At 46.0% G+C, this 13,271-nt stretch overlaps 1 long non-coding RNA gene across 1 annotated transcript; it reads right to left on the bottom strand.

Moving 5' to 3' along the window:
* Window positions 1-214: 214 nt before the first annotated feature.
* LOC105715038 (uncharacterized) lies at window positions 215-11,061 on the bottom strand. The gene is made up of 3 exons (XR_001106949.3): window positions 10,993-11,061; window positions 9,619-9,785; window positions 215-263 (listed from the first exon to the last, which is right to left on the bottom strand). It is a non-coding gene; the product is annotated as an uncharacterized LOC105715038 (long non-coding RNA).
* Between the last annotated feature and the right edge of the window lie 2,210 nt (window positions 11,062-13,271).

The raw sequence follows: 13,271 nt of genomic DNA, 5'->3' as shown, positions 1-13,271 counted from the left end.
CTGTCCCCCTTTCTCCAATACTGTCCCAGGCACCTCGCTCTTGCATAAACCTTCTGCACACATAAATCTGCATAAAGAGATAGCTGCATTGCACCATTTCCTACAACCTCATCGCCCGCACCCAGACACGCCCCTGGCTGAGGTTCCTTTGGGCATGGCAGGTCAGTACTTACCCTTGGGAGGAACTGAGGGGCAGATGGAGCTTGATATCTGGGTCCAGTGATAGCCAGTGGCACAGCAAGCAGGGGAGTGGGAGGGTTCACCTGGGATGAAAGCAATAAGGGAATTAATCAGCCAAGCTCAGTGGCTCATGCTGGAATCCCAGCACTTTGTAAGGCTGAGGCAGGAGGATGGCTTGAGGCCAGGAGTTCGAGACCAGCTTGGGCAACATAGTGAGATCCCATGGCCACTAAAAAAGTTAAAAAATTATCCAGGCACAGTGGCTCACACCTATAGTCTCCGCTACTTGGGAGGCTGGGGCTGGAGGATCTCTTGAGACTAGGAGTTTGAGGCTGCAATGAACTCTGTTCACACCACTGCACTCTAGCTGAGCCACAGAGTGAGATCCTGTCTCAAAAAAAATAATAAATTTATTGTTCATTGTTCCTAGATAATTTTAAAACAATAAAATTGACTAGAAGTTGGTCAACTTTTTATTGTCATCTTACACCAGCAATTCTAATAAAATTAGCGATAAAATATTCTCCCTTCAAATCTTCTGTTGGTCTATGTTCTAAGCAATTGGTTCACAGTATCTTCTGATAATTGTGAATATATGTAAACTGCAAGTTAGGATTTATTATTACTCATCTTTTGTTGAAGATTATCTTTTTTTTTTAAGAGACAGGGTCTTGCTCTGTCACCCAGGCTAGAGTGCAGTGGCACTATCATTGCTCACTGCAGCCTTGAATTCCTAGGTTCAGACAATCTTCCTTCCTCAGCCTCCTGAATAGCTGGGACCACAGTTGCATGCCACTGTGCTCAGCCTTTTTTTTATTTTTATTTTTTGTAGAGACGAAGTCTCACTGTGTTGCTCAGGCTGGGCTTGAACTCCCAACCTCAAGCCATCCTCCTGCCTCAGCCTCCTAAAGTGCTGGGATTACACGTGTGAGCTGCCACACTCAGCCAAGACGTTCCTCTATATGGAACTCAAATTGGAGAACTCCTAGCTTTCTAGCTGGTCTCAACATGTATGGACTCAGCTACACACATTGCTTCTGAGGAAAGGTTCCTAATGGTTCAGAGTCATTTGAATTTGCTTCTGCTGAAGTTCGTATCTCTAAACTACGTATGTATTCCTGTATTTAAGCAGAGATTGTTAACATTGTTTAAAACATGAATTGTTGGCCCGGTGAGGTGGCTAGGGCTTATAATCTCAACATTTTGGGAGGCTGAGGTGAGAGGATTGCTTGAGTCTAGAGTGTGAGGCCAGGCTGGGCAACACAGAAAGACACTATCTCTACAAAAAATTAAAAAAAAAAATTAGCCAGGTGTGGCTAATTTGCCACAAGACAATTTAGCATGTGCCTGTGGTTCCAGCTACTGAAGAGGCTGAGGTGGGAGAATCTTTTGAGCCCAGGAGGTCGAGGCTGCAGTGAGCTGTGATAGCACCATTCCACTCTGACCTTGGCGATAGAATGAGACTTTGTCTCAAACAAAATGAAACAAAACGTGAATTATTTAACTTGTTGAAATCTAATGATCGATTTGAAATAAAAGATGCTACAGTCATTGTAAAGATAAATGGATCTTTGAGTTACTTCAATTCTCTCATTCCACGTACTAACGAGTCTCCGAATTTAGCAGAATTGACTCATTCGGAGAAAATGTTTCCAGGTTATTTTCCTGTTTTATCAAAAACATTCGCATGTAACTAAGACACCTTGATACATTTCTCTTTTCCTCTTTTTCACACTGTAATTTTTAAAGATTTTTCTTTACTGTATGCTTAGTTCAATATAAGAAATTTTCACGATTGGCATTTTTGTTCTTAATATTATGACGTTTCATTTATGGATTTTTACTGAAAACTATTTTGATATATGCAGCAGGGGACTGGAGAGATATGGCTGCTTAGGGTGTGAATATGTGGTATGGATGGAATTGTGTCTCCCCAATCATATGTTGAAATCCTAATTCCCAGCGTGACTCTATTTGGAGATATTGAAGATAGGGTGTTTTTTTTGTTTGTTTTTTGAGACGAAGTCTTGCTTTGTCACCCAGGCGAGAGTGCAATGGCACGATCTCGGCTCACCACGACATCCTTCTCAGGTTCAAGAGATTCTCTTGTCTCAACCTCCCAAGTTGCTGGGATTACAGGCACACACCACCACACCCAGGTAATTTTTGTATTTGTAGTAGAGATGGGGGTTAACCATGTTGGCCAGGCTGGTCTTGAACTCCCAACCTCAGGTGATCCACCCACCTCGGCCTCCCAAAGTGCTGGAATTACAGGGGTGAGTCACCACACCTGGCAGAGATAGGGTCTTTAAAGAGGGAATTAGGGTTGAATGATGCCCTAATGTAGGACCCTAGTCTAACAGGGCTGGTGTCTCTATAAGAGGAGGAGGAAACACTTCAGGGGGCACATGTGCAGAGGAAAGGTCATGCGAGGACACGGTGAGAAGGCAGGAGAAACAAACACCTGCAAGGAGAAACCAAATCTGCAGACACCTTGATCTTGAACTTCCAGCCTCCAGAACTCTGAGAAAATCAATGTCTGTTGCCTAAACCACCCAGTCTGTAATATTGTGCCATGGCAGCCTGTACAGACCAGTACAATATCCTAGGGGTCTTTCAAGACAGCTGCAAACCGTGGCAGAGCTGGGTTGCCGGGAGAAGGTCACCTTCTTCCGGGACACTTGGGGGTATTATCCCAAATGCCCAGTGTGGTGGCTCAGGCCTGTAATTCTAGCACTTTGTGAGGCTGAGGCAGGAGGATTGGTTGAGTCTAGGAGTTGGCTTGACGTGGTGGTTTGGGCCTCAAGTGGCTCTGCTATCTCCTGATGGGCCTTGGGGCTTCTTTATTCTGTTGTAGAAACATCAGACCTGGGTCTACGTTAGGATTTAAGCAGGTGAATGAGAGAAGGAAGAATCACAGGAGGGAGAATAGTGTGAGCTCATGGCATAGGGAGGAATGTCAGGCTTATTCAAAGATGCCATCTGGTTTAGCCACAGCCCTGGCTCTCAAGGTGAGTTCAAGGCCCCCTGTAGGTTTCCAAGACTCTTTTGGGGATCCATGAGAGCCTCTATTTTTCACCTACGTATCTGTGTATAACTTAACCAAAATAACGTTTTGTAGCAGATTGAAGGAAGGAGCAGATTTGGAAATCCAGCTGTCTTCCATTAAGCCATACACGAGAGATTTGCAAAAAATGTAAAACGATGCTGCTCCTCTCACTCAGTTTTTGTTTGGGAAATATAGTTTGCTTTTAACAAATGTTATTTATATTATCGTGCAATGGGCTTATTGTTTACTGAGTTAATAAGAAATGTTAAAAATGTCGGTTTTAATCTATAATGCTATACCAATTGATGTTATAACCCACATTGAGAAAAGCATTTGGGGGATTCTGAATTTTTTTTTTTTTTTTGAGGCAGAGTCTTGCTCTGTTGCCCAGGCTGGAATGGTGCAATTGCAGCTCGCTGCAACCTCTGCCTTCCAGGTTCAAGCGATTCTCCTGCTTCAGCTTCCTGAGTAGCTAGGATTACAGGCGTACGCCGCCACGCTGGCTAATTTTTGCATTTTTAGTAGAGACGGGGTTTCACCATGTTGGTCAGGTGGGTCTTGAACTCCTGACCTCATTGATCCGCCCGCCTTGGCCTCCCAAAGTGCTGGGATTACAGGCGTGAGCCAACACGCCCAGAATCTCAATGGTTTTTAAAAGTGCAAAGCTCTCAAAAAGTTTTGAGAACTTCTCAGGTAAAATACAGACTGTGTGAAGTTCAGTAGCACAAGCCAGGGACACGTCGCAAAATGCTAAGGGGGCCAAGGTGATCTTGTACTTCTTTTTGCAGGCAAAAAGGGGCTGTGAAATGGTTCCATGAAAGCAAGAGATATAAAGGGAGATGTGCTTCAGGAAAATATTTTTGGAAATAGATGCTCGGTGCCACAAAGAAAAATCAGCACGGAGACAAAGAATCTTTCAGCAACGCAATTTTTACTTCCTGGACTGCAGGAAAGGTAACCTCGCCAGCCATCTTGCCACTAGAGTACAATGAACAAAGGGAAACACACGAATTTATCCCTTATGCATTTGGGGTCATCCCTACTGCTGTATCTGATCTCCGCTGGCTGGAGCCAGACCTCACAGTCTAAACTAAAACCCGATTGGCTAATAACTTAAATCTTTTCCAAACAGGTAAAAGCAATGGAGAGCTGGGACATGCCTGTGTGAGCATGTCCAGCACAGACATCTTGGTTAAAGTACAAGGACATAGAATGTACTACGTGCCTGTAAGCACGGCATGTCTCACAGCTACATAGGATGGGGATTAACGAAGCCATTAGCACACTTATTCTTTAACAAGAAAGGAAACTTCAAAAAGGAACTTTTCAACTTCTGGTGAAGATTGTGGGCAGAGAGAAAAGCCAACGTCCTCTTGCAGTGAGAGGATGGAGGCAAAGTTGTCCAGTCTGAAAATACAGTGAAGGATGGGGAGGGAACCAGGACCTATCAGGAGACACATTCACTTTGGCAGGCCAGGAGCTGGGGGCCGATTCAACTGCATCCTTTAGCACAGGGCTATAAGCTAAAGTTTTGAGTATTTCTGCAGGAAATCCCGGGAAACCGGTTTCTGTGAAGAGTCAATATCTGGTGAGCGACCCCTAGTTTAAAGACAAACTTTTGGGGCCAGGTGCAGTGGCTTACGCCTGTCATCCCAGCACTTTGGGAGGCCGAGGCAGGCGGATCACTTGAGGTCAGGAGTTCGAGACCAGCCTGGCCAACATGGTGAAACCCTGTCTCTACTAAAAATACAAAAATTAGCTGGGTGTGGTGGTGGGCACCTGTAGTCTCAGCTACTTGGGAGGCTGAGGCAGGAGAATCGTTTGGAACCAGGAAGCAGAGGTTGCAGTGAGCTGAGATTTTACCACTGTACTCCAGCCTGGGCGACAGAATGAGACTCCATCTCAGAAAGAAAAGCAAAACTGTTAGGTGGCTTCTCGATGCACTTACAACATAATTTCACAGTGCTTGCCCAGCCTGTAGACCTGAGAGTTCCCCTCAGAGGGCAGGTTCCCTCTTCTTCTGTCTCTCATCACTTGCTCCAGACACTTGGGCTTTTGGGCTTCCTTTATGTACCTTGAACATGCTGTCCTCTTTTCCACACACACATATTCAAATTTGTAGTCTTCTTTCTGTTTTTTAGAGACAAGCTGTCACTGTCATCCAGGCTGCAGTGGTGTGATCATACCTTATTGCAACCTCAAACTCCTGGGCTCAAGGGATCCTTCTGCCTCAGCCTCCTGAGTAGCTGGGACTACATACAGGTACACACCACCATGCCAGGCTTGTTTTTATCATTTTTGTAGAGAAGGGGGTCTCACTATGTTGCCCAGGCTGGTCTCTAAGTCTTGCTCTTAAGAGATACTCTTGCCTCTGCTTTCCAAAGCACTGGGATGACAGGTGTGAGGCACTGGGATGACAGGTGTGAGCCACTGCACCTAGCTGTCATTTTATTATTATTATTTTTCAGACAGAGTCCTCACTCTGCTGCCCAGGCTGGAGTGCTATGGTGCAATCACAGCTCAGTGAAGCCTCCGCCTCCCAGGCTCAAGCGATTCTCCCACCTCAGCCTCCCGAGTAGCTGGGACCACAGGTGCCCACGACCATGCCTGGCTGACTTTTGTATTTTATAGAAAGGGGTTTCGCTATATTGCCCAGGCTGGTCTCGAACTCCTGGCCTCAAGCAATCCTCCTGTCTCAGCCTCCCCAAAGTACTGGGATTACAGGCGTGAGCCATTGCACCAGGCCGTCATTTTATTTTTTTAGTGACTGCTTCTTTTCCTTATATTAGATCTCAGTTCAGATGTTTCTTCCTCTGACTGCCATCCCTAAAGGAGGCTCACATTGTCTCTGGTGTTCCCTGTATCATTCCACCCTATTTATTTCCCAATTTCTTGCTATCTAGAATTCTTAATTTTTTTTTTTTTTTTCAGACTGAGTCTCACTCTGTTGCCCAGGCTGGAATGCATTGGCACAGTCTTGGCTCACTGCAACTTCCCCGTCTCAGGTTCAAGCGATTCTCCTGCCTCAGCCTCCCAAACTGCTGGGATTACAGGTGTGAGCCACCATCCCTGGCCTCCTGCTCCTCACTTCTGGCAGAGCTTTCCTCCAAGGCACGTTCAGTTACCCCCATCACAGCAAAGAGCCTGAAAGGAATGTCAGGTTGACCAAAGGAATCACTTCCTCAAAGAGAAGCAGCATCAAGCAATTCTTTCCTAGATCCTTTTTTAGAAAAAGTTGTAAATTTATAATTTTTATTTTTAGAGACAGGGTCTTGCTCTGTCTCCCAGGCTGGAGTGCAGTGGTGCAATCATAGCTCACTGCAGCCTCGAACTACTGGGCTCAAGTGATGATCTCGCCTCAGCCTCCAGCGTAGCTGGGACTATTCAGGTGCATATACCACTGCTGCAGGCTAATTTTTGTTGTTGTTGTTTTTTATAGAGATGGAGGTCTCACCATGTTGCCCAGGCTGGTCTTGAACTCCTGAGCTCAAGTGATCCTTCTGCTCTGGCCTCCCAAAGTCCTGGGATTATAGGTGTGAGCCACCATGCCTGGTCCCCAGATCCTTTGAGGATGGACAGTCATTTTGGGGAGACTGAGATCAATGATCTGGATGTCCTTCTCAATACATTTGAAAAAGAGGCCGGGCGTGGTGGTTCACACCTATAATCCCAGCACTTTGGGAGGCCAAGGTGGGTGGATTGCCTGAGCTCAGGAGTTCGAGACCAGCCTGGGCAACATGGTCAAACCCTGTCTCTACTAAAATACAATAAATTAGCCAAGCATGGCAGTGTGTGCCCGTAGTCCCAGCTCCTCGGGAGGCTGAGGCAGAGAATTGCTTGAACCCCAAGGCAGAGGTTGCAGTGAGCCAAGATCGCATCACTGCACTTCAGCCTGGGGAACAGAGTGAGACGCTGTCTCCAAAAAAAGAAAAAAAAAGGATGCTGTGTATTGTGAATTATCACACATCATCTGTAGATCAGTGGTCTAGTGGCAACTGAACTGAACAATGATCGCAGAAGGACAGTGCGACCCCTAAAAGGTCTCAAGCTATTTCTTGTCCTGGTACCTTCATCCTGCACAGCTTGTCGGTCCTTCCAGGTGTGAGACCTTTGCCACCACTCACAGGTAAGTTCTGCGGTAAAGTTTTGGTTCCTGGGAAGCAGAGGAGAGAGCAGCATTTGGGGATGTATGTCTCCTATCCCCAGCTTTGCTCTGGCCCTGTTCTTCCTTGTCCTTCCGTCTCTGCAAAGAGCCCAGTTAATAAGCGGCTGAACCTGTCCTTAGCAGCCTGAGTGGAAGTTTCCTTCTGCCTAAGGCAATTTCACCTGCTGTGCTCTCTTCACTGAGGCCCAGGTAGAAGCAGGAGCAAGTCGGAAAAGTTTAATTGGGCCCCAAATGTGATTAACCAAGACTCTCTGGCATATGTTCTGCTTGTGTTTAGCATGCCACAAATTCTAGCATTACCCGGTGGGTCCTAAAAGCCATTCTGCTTTTAATGTTCCTTGCCTAGTTTACTCAAGTTGGAATTTAAATCAAAAGGTAACACCTATGTTGGGGATAACTCAATCGTTTATCTTAATATAACGGCTAATAAATGTCATGTTTTAAAGGAGCTTTTTAAAAACAATGGTTTTAACAACGTTATACACTTTTAAGGAAATCTGGTAGGCAGTTGACTGAATCTGGCGCACTGTAATTTTAGACATGATAAAAAATAGCAAGAACGGGAGACAAGGCTCAAAGGTACTGAACTTGAGCCAAAACCGATATTGGGATGTTCATGGTGATGAAAATGGAGTATCCCACACCCTCCCACTCAGCTCACAATGTGATCCCTCAACAGCAAGATCTCCTTACTGGCCTCCTTTATTTTTTCTTATTTTTTTTGAGACAGACAGAGTCTCACTCTGTCATCCAGGCTGGAGTGCAGTGGTGCAATCTCGGCTCACTACAACCTCCACCTCCCAGGTTCAAGCAAATCTCCTGTCTCAGTCTCCCAAGTAGTTGGGACTACTGGCATGAGCTATCAGGCCTGGCTAACTTTTGTATTTTTATAGAGACAGGGTTTTGCTATGTTGGCGAGGCTGGTCTCAAACTCCTGGCCTCAAGTGATCCTCCCACCTCAGCCTCCCACAGTGCTGGGATTCCAGGCAACCCACACTGTGGTTGTCTGCCTTGGCTTCCACAGCAAAGCATAGCAGAGTGGGTGACTTAAGCAACTGAAAAGTATTTTCTCACTTCTGGAGGCCGGAAGTTCAAGATCAAGGTGTCAGCAGGGTTGGTTTGTTACGAGATGACCAATGACTTGTAGATAACCATCCTCTCCCTTAACCTCACATGGTCTCCCTTCTTCCCTTCTGTGTTGTGTGTCTGTGTCCTAACCTCTTTTTTTTTTAGACAGTCTTGCTCTGTTGCCCAGGCTGGAGTACAGCGATGTGATCTCAGCTCACTTCCGTCTCCTGAACTCAAGCAATTCTCTTGCTTCAACCTCCTGAGTAGGTGAGATTACAGGCATGCGCCACCACGCCTGGCTAATTTTTGTATTTTTAGTAGAGATGGGGTTTCACCACGTTGGTCTCCAACTCCTGACCTCAAACGATCTGCCTGCCTTGGCCTCCCGGAGTGCTGGGATTACAGGTGTGAGCCACTGCCCCCGACCCCCTAATCTACTTATAAGGACACCAGTCATATTGGATTAGGGCCAACTCTAATGACCTCAGTTGAACCTAATTAATTACCTCTTTAAACACAGTCCCATTATGAGGTACAGGTGGTTAGAACTTCAACCTATGCGTTTTAGTGGACCCGGTTCAGCCCATAACACATACAGAGTCTAGCAGAGAACCCTTTTTTTTTTTTTTTTTTTTGAGGGAAGGGGGCAGACAGAGGTAGCTGAGCTTTCAAAAGGGACTCAAATAGCCAGTTGTTTTTGTCTCAGGAAATTTACCAAATTTTGGGACTTTGCAGGGTGGGAGGCTAACATCCCAGGCAGACAGCCTCTGAAAATCACAGTGGAGTTTTTGGCAGATTTGTGAGACAGCGATTACGTTCAGCACCAGCTGAGAGTTAGGGTCTGTCATAGTCTGCTTGGGTACCTACTGACTGGCTGGCTGGCTGGCTTAAACAGGACTGTATTTTCTCACAGTTCTGAAGACTGGAAGTTCAAGATCAAGGTGATGGCAGGGGGGATTTGTGTTGAAGTCTCTCTCTTTGGCTCGCAGAGGGCTACCTTCTCTCTGTATCCTCCTGTGGCCTTTTCTCTGAGCACACATCCTTCTGGTAACTTCTAGGGGGTCTTCTCACCTTACCAATTGTTCAGTGACACATTCTGCCTTAGCTACTGTGCCCACTTCTAATTGGTTGTGTAATTGGTGCCAAATGAGCTCACCTTGGCTCTGCTCATCTCTGGCCAGTGCCTTGAGGATTGTTTTACCCAGTCTGGCTCTCTGTGGATCTTGGATCCAGATGGTCTTGCATGGATCTCTAAAGAGTTCCCTGGTCCAACTGTTGGTCTTTGTAGTGGGGCTAGCTTCTTATCCAGGGCTTCATGGACATCTGAAAGGTAAGATTTTCACATCTTCTTATGAGGACACCAGTCCTATTGGGTGAGGGCCTAAACTCTTATGGCCTGATTGTGTTTTTTTTTTTTTTTTGAGAGAGAGTCTCGTTCTGTTGCCCAGGCTGAAGTGCAGTGGTGCAGTCTCTGCTCACTGCAACCTCCACCTCCTGGGTTCAAAGATTCTCATGCCTCCCAAGTAGCTGGGATTATAGGAGCCTGCCATCACACCCGGCTAATTTTTCTGTTTTTTTAGTGGAGACGGGGTTTTGCCATGTTGGCCAGGCTGGTCTCAAACCCCTGACCTCAAGTGATCCACCCGCCTCCCACAGTGGTGGGATTATAGGTGTAAGCCACCATGCCCAGTCTCATTTAAGCTTAATCCCCTCCTTCAAAGGCCCTGTCTCCGAATGTAGTTCACAAGGGGTTACTGCTTCAATATATGAATTTGGAGGGGACTACAATCCTGTCTATAATAGGTCCCTGCAGAATGAACTCAGTGAGGACGTTACCACAGCTGCAACCCACCCTTGTGTGATGCAATGGAGATTTTCAGCTGGCGGCAATGAGGATTTTTGGGAGGCGCAGACTTCCTTGGGGAGTGCCTGTTCACTTGGAGCATTTTGCAGGACAAATCCTCCCAGGTACACTTTACATGATAATAGATTCTGCACAATGTTTCCATAGCCTCTCCTACCACTTCAGGATCATGTGAGCACTTAAGCCAGGTCCATGTCCTTTATTCCAAGCAGGCCGTGGCTACTCACAGGAAGGGGATGTCTTCTCATCTTTCCACCTTGTGAACTCCATCCAGCTCTGACTCAATTACCATCACTTCTCTAGGCTTTTCTCATTCTACAACCCTGATTTATTTACTTTTTCCTGTTCTTACCCCTTTACTTTTCCTCCCCCTCCCTTCTCTTTCCTTTTTTTTTTTTTTTTGTAGGGACAGGTGATTGCTTTGTTGCTCCACTCCCTCCTCTTTCCTTTTTTGTAAGGACAGGTTCTTGCTCTGTTGCCCATGCTAGAGCGCAGTGGTGCCATCATAACAACTCACTGCAGAGCTCAAGTGATCCTCCCACCTCAGCCTTCCAAAGCACTGGGATTAGAGGCACGAGCCACTGCACCCCGCCCTATGTGTGGCATTTTTCTGTCTCCAGACTGTGTGACCTCATTGTACCTTGATTATGTCTGTAAAGACCCTACCTCAAAATAAGGTCACCTTCATAGGCACTGGGAGCTTGCCATCAGTAACGGAGATCCAGTTGAAGCATCTATTTGTAGAGAAAACAGGGTGACCATCATTTTGCTCACAACACATCAGGGATAGGACAAAAGGACGTGACATTTTGTTTTTCAAGGCAGAGAAGCAAATAAAGAACTACAGAAAAGTTAGTCAATTTTCTTGCCATTGCCCCATAATACCATCCAAGCAATATTTCCTTCTCTTAGGCACGTTCCAGGTTTGGCAGCATTTTTTTCCTGAAGCCCAGACATCATGATTTAAATTTCCTTAACATCCTGATGCAGCTTCATCTGTGCTTCCTTCATTCCTCACTTTATGGCAGCTTGGCTGCAGAGCTCACTGGTCATTTAGGAATAAACAAACCTTCACCGATCCCTTCAGCTCAAGGATTTTGTGGGAAGTAGAAAAGTTCCTTTTTAAAGTTCCCTTTCTTGTTAAAGAATAAGTGTGCTAATAACTTTGTTAAGCCCCATCCTATGTAGCTGTGAGACATGCCGTGCTTACAGCCACGTAGTACATTCCCTTGTATTTTAACCAAGATGTCTGTGCTGGACGTGCTCACAGGCATGTCCCAGCTCTCCATTGCTTTTACCTGCTTAGAAAAGTTTTCAGTTGTTAGCCAGTCGGGTTTTAGTTTAGACTGTGAGGTCTGGCTCCAGCCAACAGATATCAGACACAGCAGTAATGACAACCCCAAATGCCTAAGGGATAAATTTATGTGTTTCCCTTTGTTCTTTGTACTCTCGTGGCACAATGGCTAACAGGAGTACCCTTCCCTCAGTCCAAGAAGTAAAAATTACATTGCTGAACAACTCTGTCTCAGTGCTAACTTTTCTTTGCGGCACCAAGCATCTATTTCCAACAGGGTTCATTTTCAAATTTGGTGGGAGTTGGGATCTCAATACATTTTTGGGGGGGGCCACAATTCAAACACCGCTAGCCCCCCTCCACCCTCTGGGCACATTCTGCTTTAGCTATTGTGTCCACTTCTCTGTAGTTACATAATTGGTGCCAAACAAGCTCACCTTCTTGGCTTTGCTCATCTCCGCCCGATGCTTTGAGGATGGTCTAACCTCCTTCTGGTTCCCCTTGTATCTTGGCTCCAGATGGTCTAGGCATGCTTCTGTAGACAGTCCCCTCGTCCAACTCTGTTGGTCTCTGTAGTGAGGCGAGCTTGTTATGTAAGCTCGACGGGAGTCCTAAAGGTAAGATTTTCAAACTGCTTGTTACCACGCATCCAGCTTCCTCTCAGTTGATGCATAAAATTGTTCTGACACTGAGGGTACCTATCATTTCTATTCTTTCTGAAGTCAAATGTTGAGAAGTGCAGGCACGGTGGGTGGGGTGCAATCTACCAAGTATAGGAAGACAGTGCCCGGAAATGTCAAATATGGAAACAGAACGACATACAAGGGCTGATCACTTTTTCTCATTCACACAGCACTGAAAGTGGACAAATGAAAGATAATGTTAGAAAGATTATCCCCCCAAACTTGTTTACTTTTAAAAACCAGTATATACCTTCTCATTTTCTTTTTTTTGAGATGGAGTCTCATCCTGTCACCCAGGCTGGAGTGCAGTGGTATGGATGTCAGCTCACTGCAACCTCTGCCTCCTGGGTTTAAGTGATTCTCCTGCCTCAGCCTCCCAAGTAGTTGGTATTATAGGTGCAGGCCACCACTTCTGGCTAACCGTCTCAGTTTTTAAATTATTCTTCCCTAATCTCTACCATTCAGGAAGGTATTTGAACCACTTAACCTTGAAAAGATTAGAATCTACTTTTTTTTTTTTTTTTTTGAGATGGAGTCTCACTCTATTGCCCAGGCTGGAGTGCAGTGGTGCTATCTTGGCTCACTGCAACCTCTGCCTCCCAGGTTCAAGCAGTTCTCCTGCCTCAGCCTCCCAAATAGCTGGAATTACAGGCACCCACCACCACGCCTGGCTGATTTTTGCATTTTTAGTTGAGTGGAGTTTCACCATAGTGGCCAGGCTGGTTTCAAACTCCTGATCTCAAGTGATCCACCCGCCTCAGCCTCCCAAGGATCTACTGCAACAGGAACTGATCATTATACTCTTGTTTTCTGGATTACTTTTTTAGAGCTGGCGGTCTTACCCTGTCCCCGAGGCTGGAGTGTAGTGGCACAGTCATGGCTCATTTCAGCCTTGAACTCCTGGGCTCCAATGATCCTCCTGCCTCAGCCTCCCTAGTAGCTGGGACTACAGGCATGCATCACTACAC

Source organism: Aotus nancymaae, unplaced genomic scaffold (assembly GCF_030222135.1).
Source record: "Aotus nancymaae isolate 86718 unplaced genomic scaffold, 86718_ANA_hifiasm-v0.15.2.pri h1tg000012l, whole genome shotgun sequence".
In the NCBI taxonomy this organism is placed as follows: domain Eukaryota; kingdom Metazoa; phylum Chordata; class Mammalia; order Primates; family Aotidae; genus Aotus; species Aotus nancymaae.
This window is presented reverse-complemented; position numbering and strand designations above follow the sequence as displayed.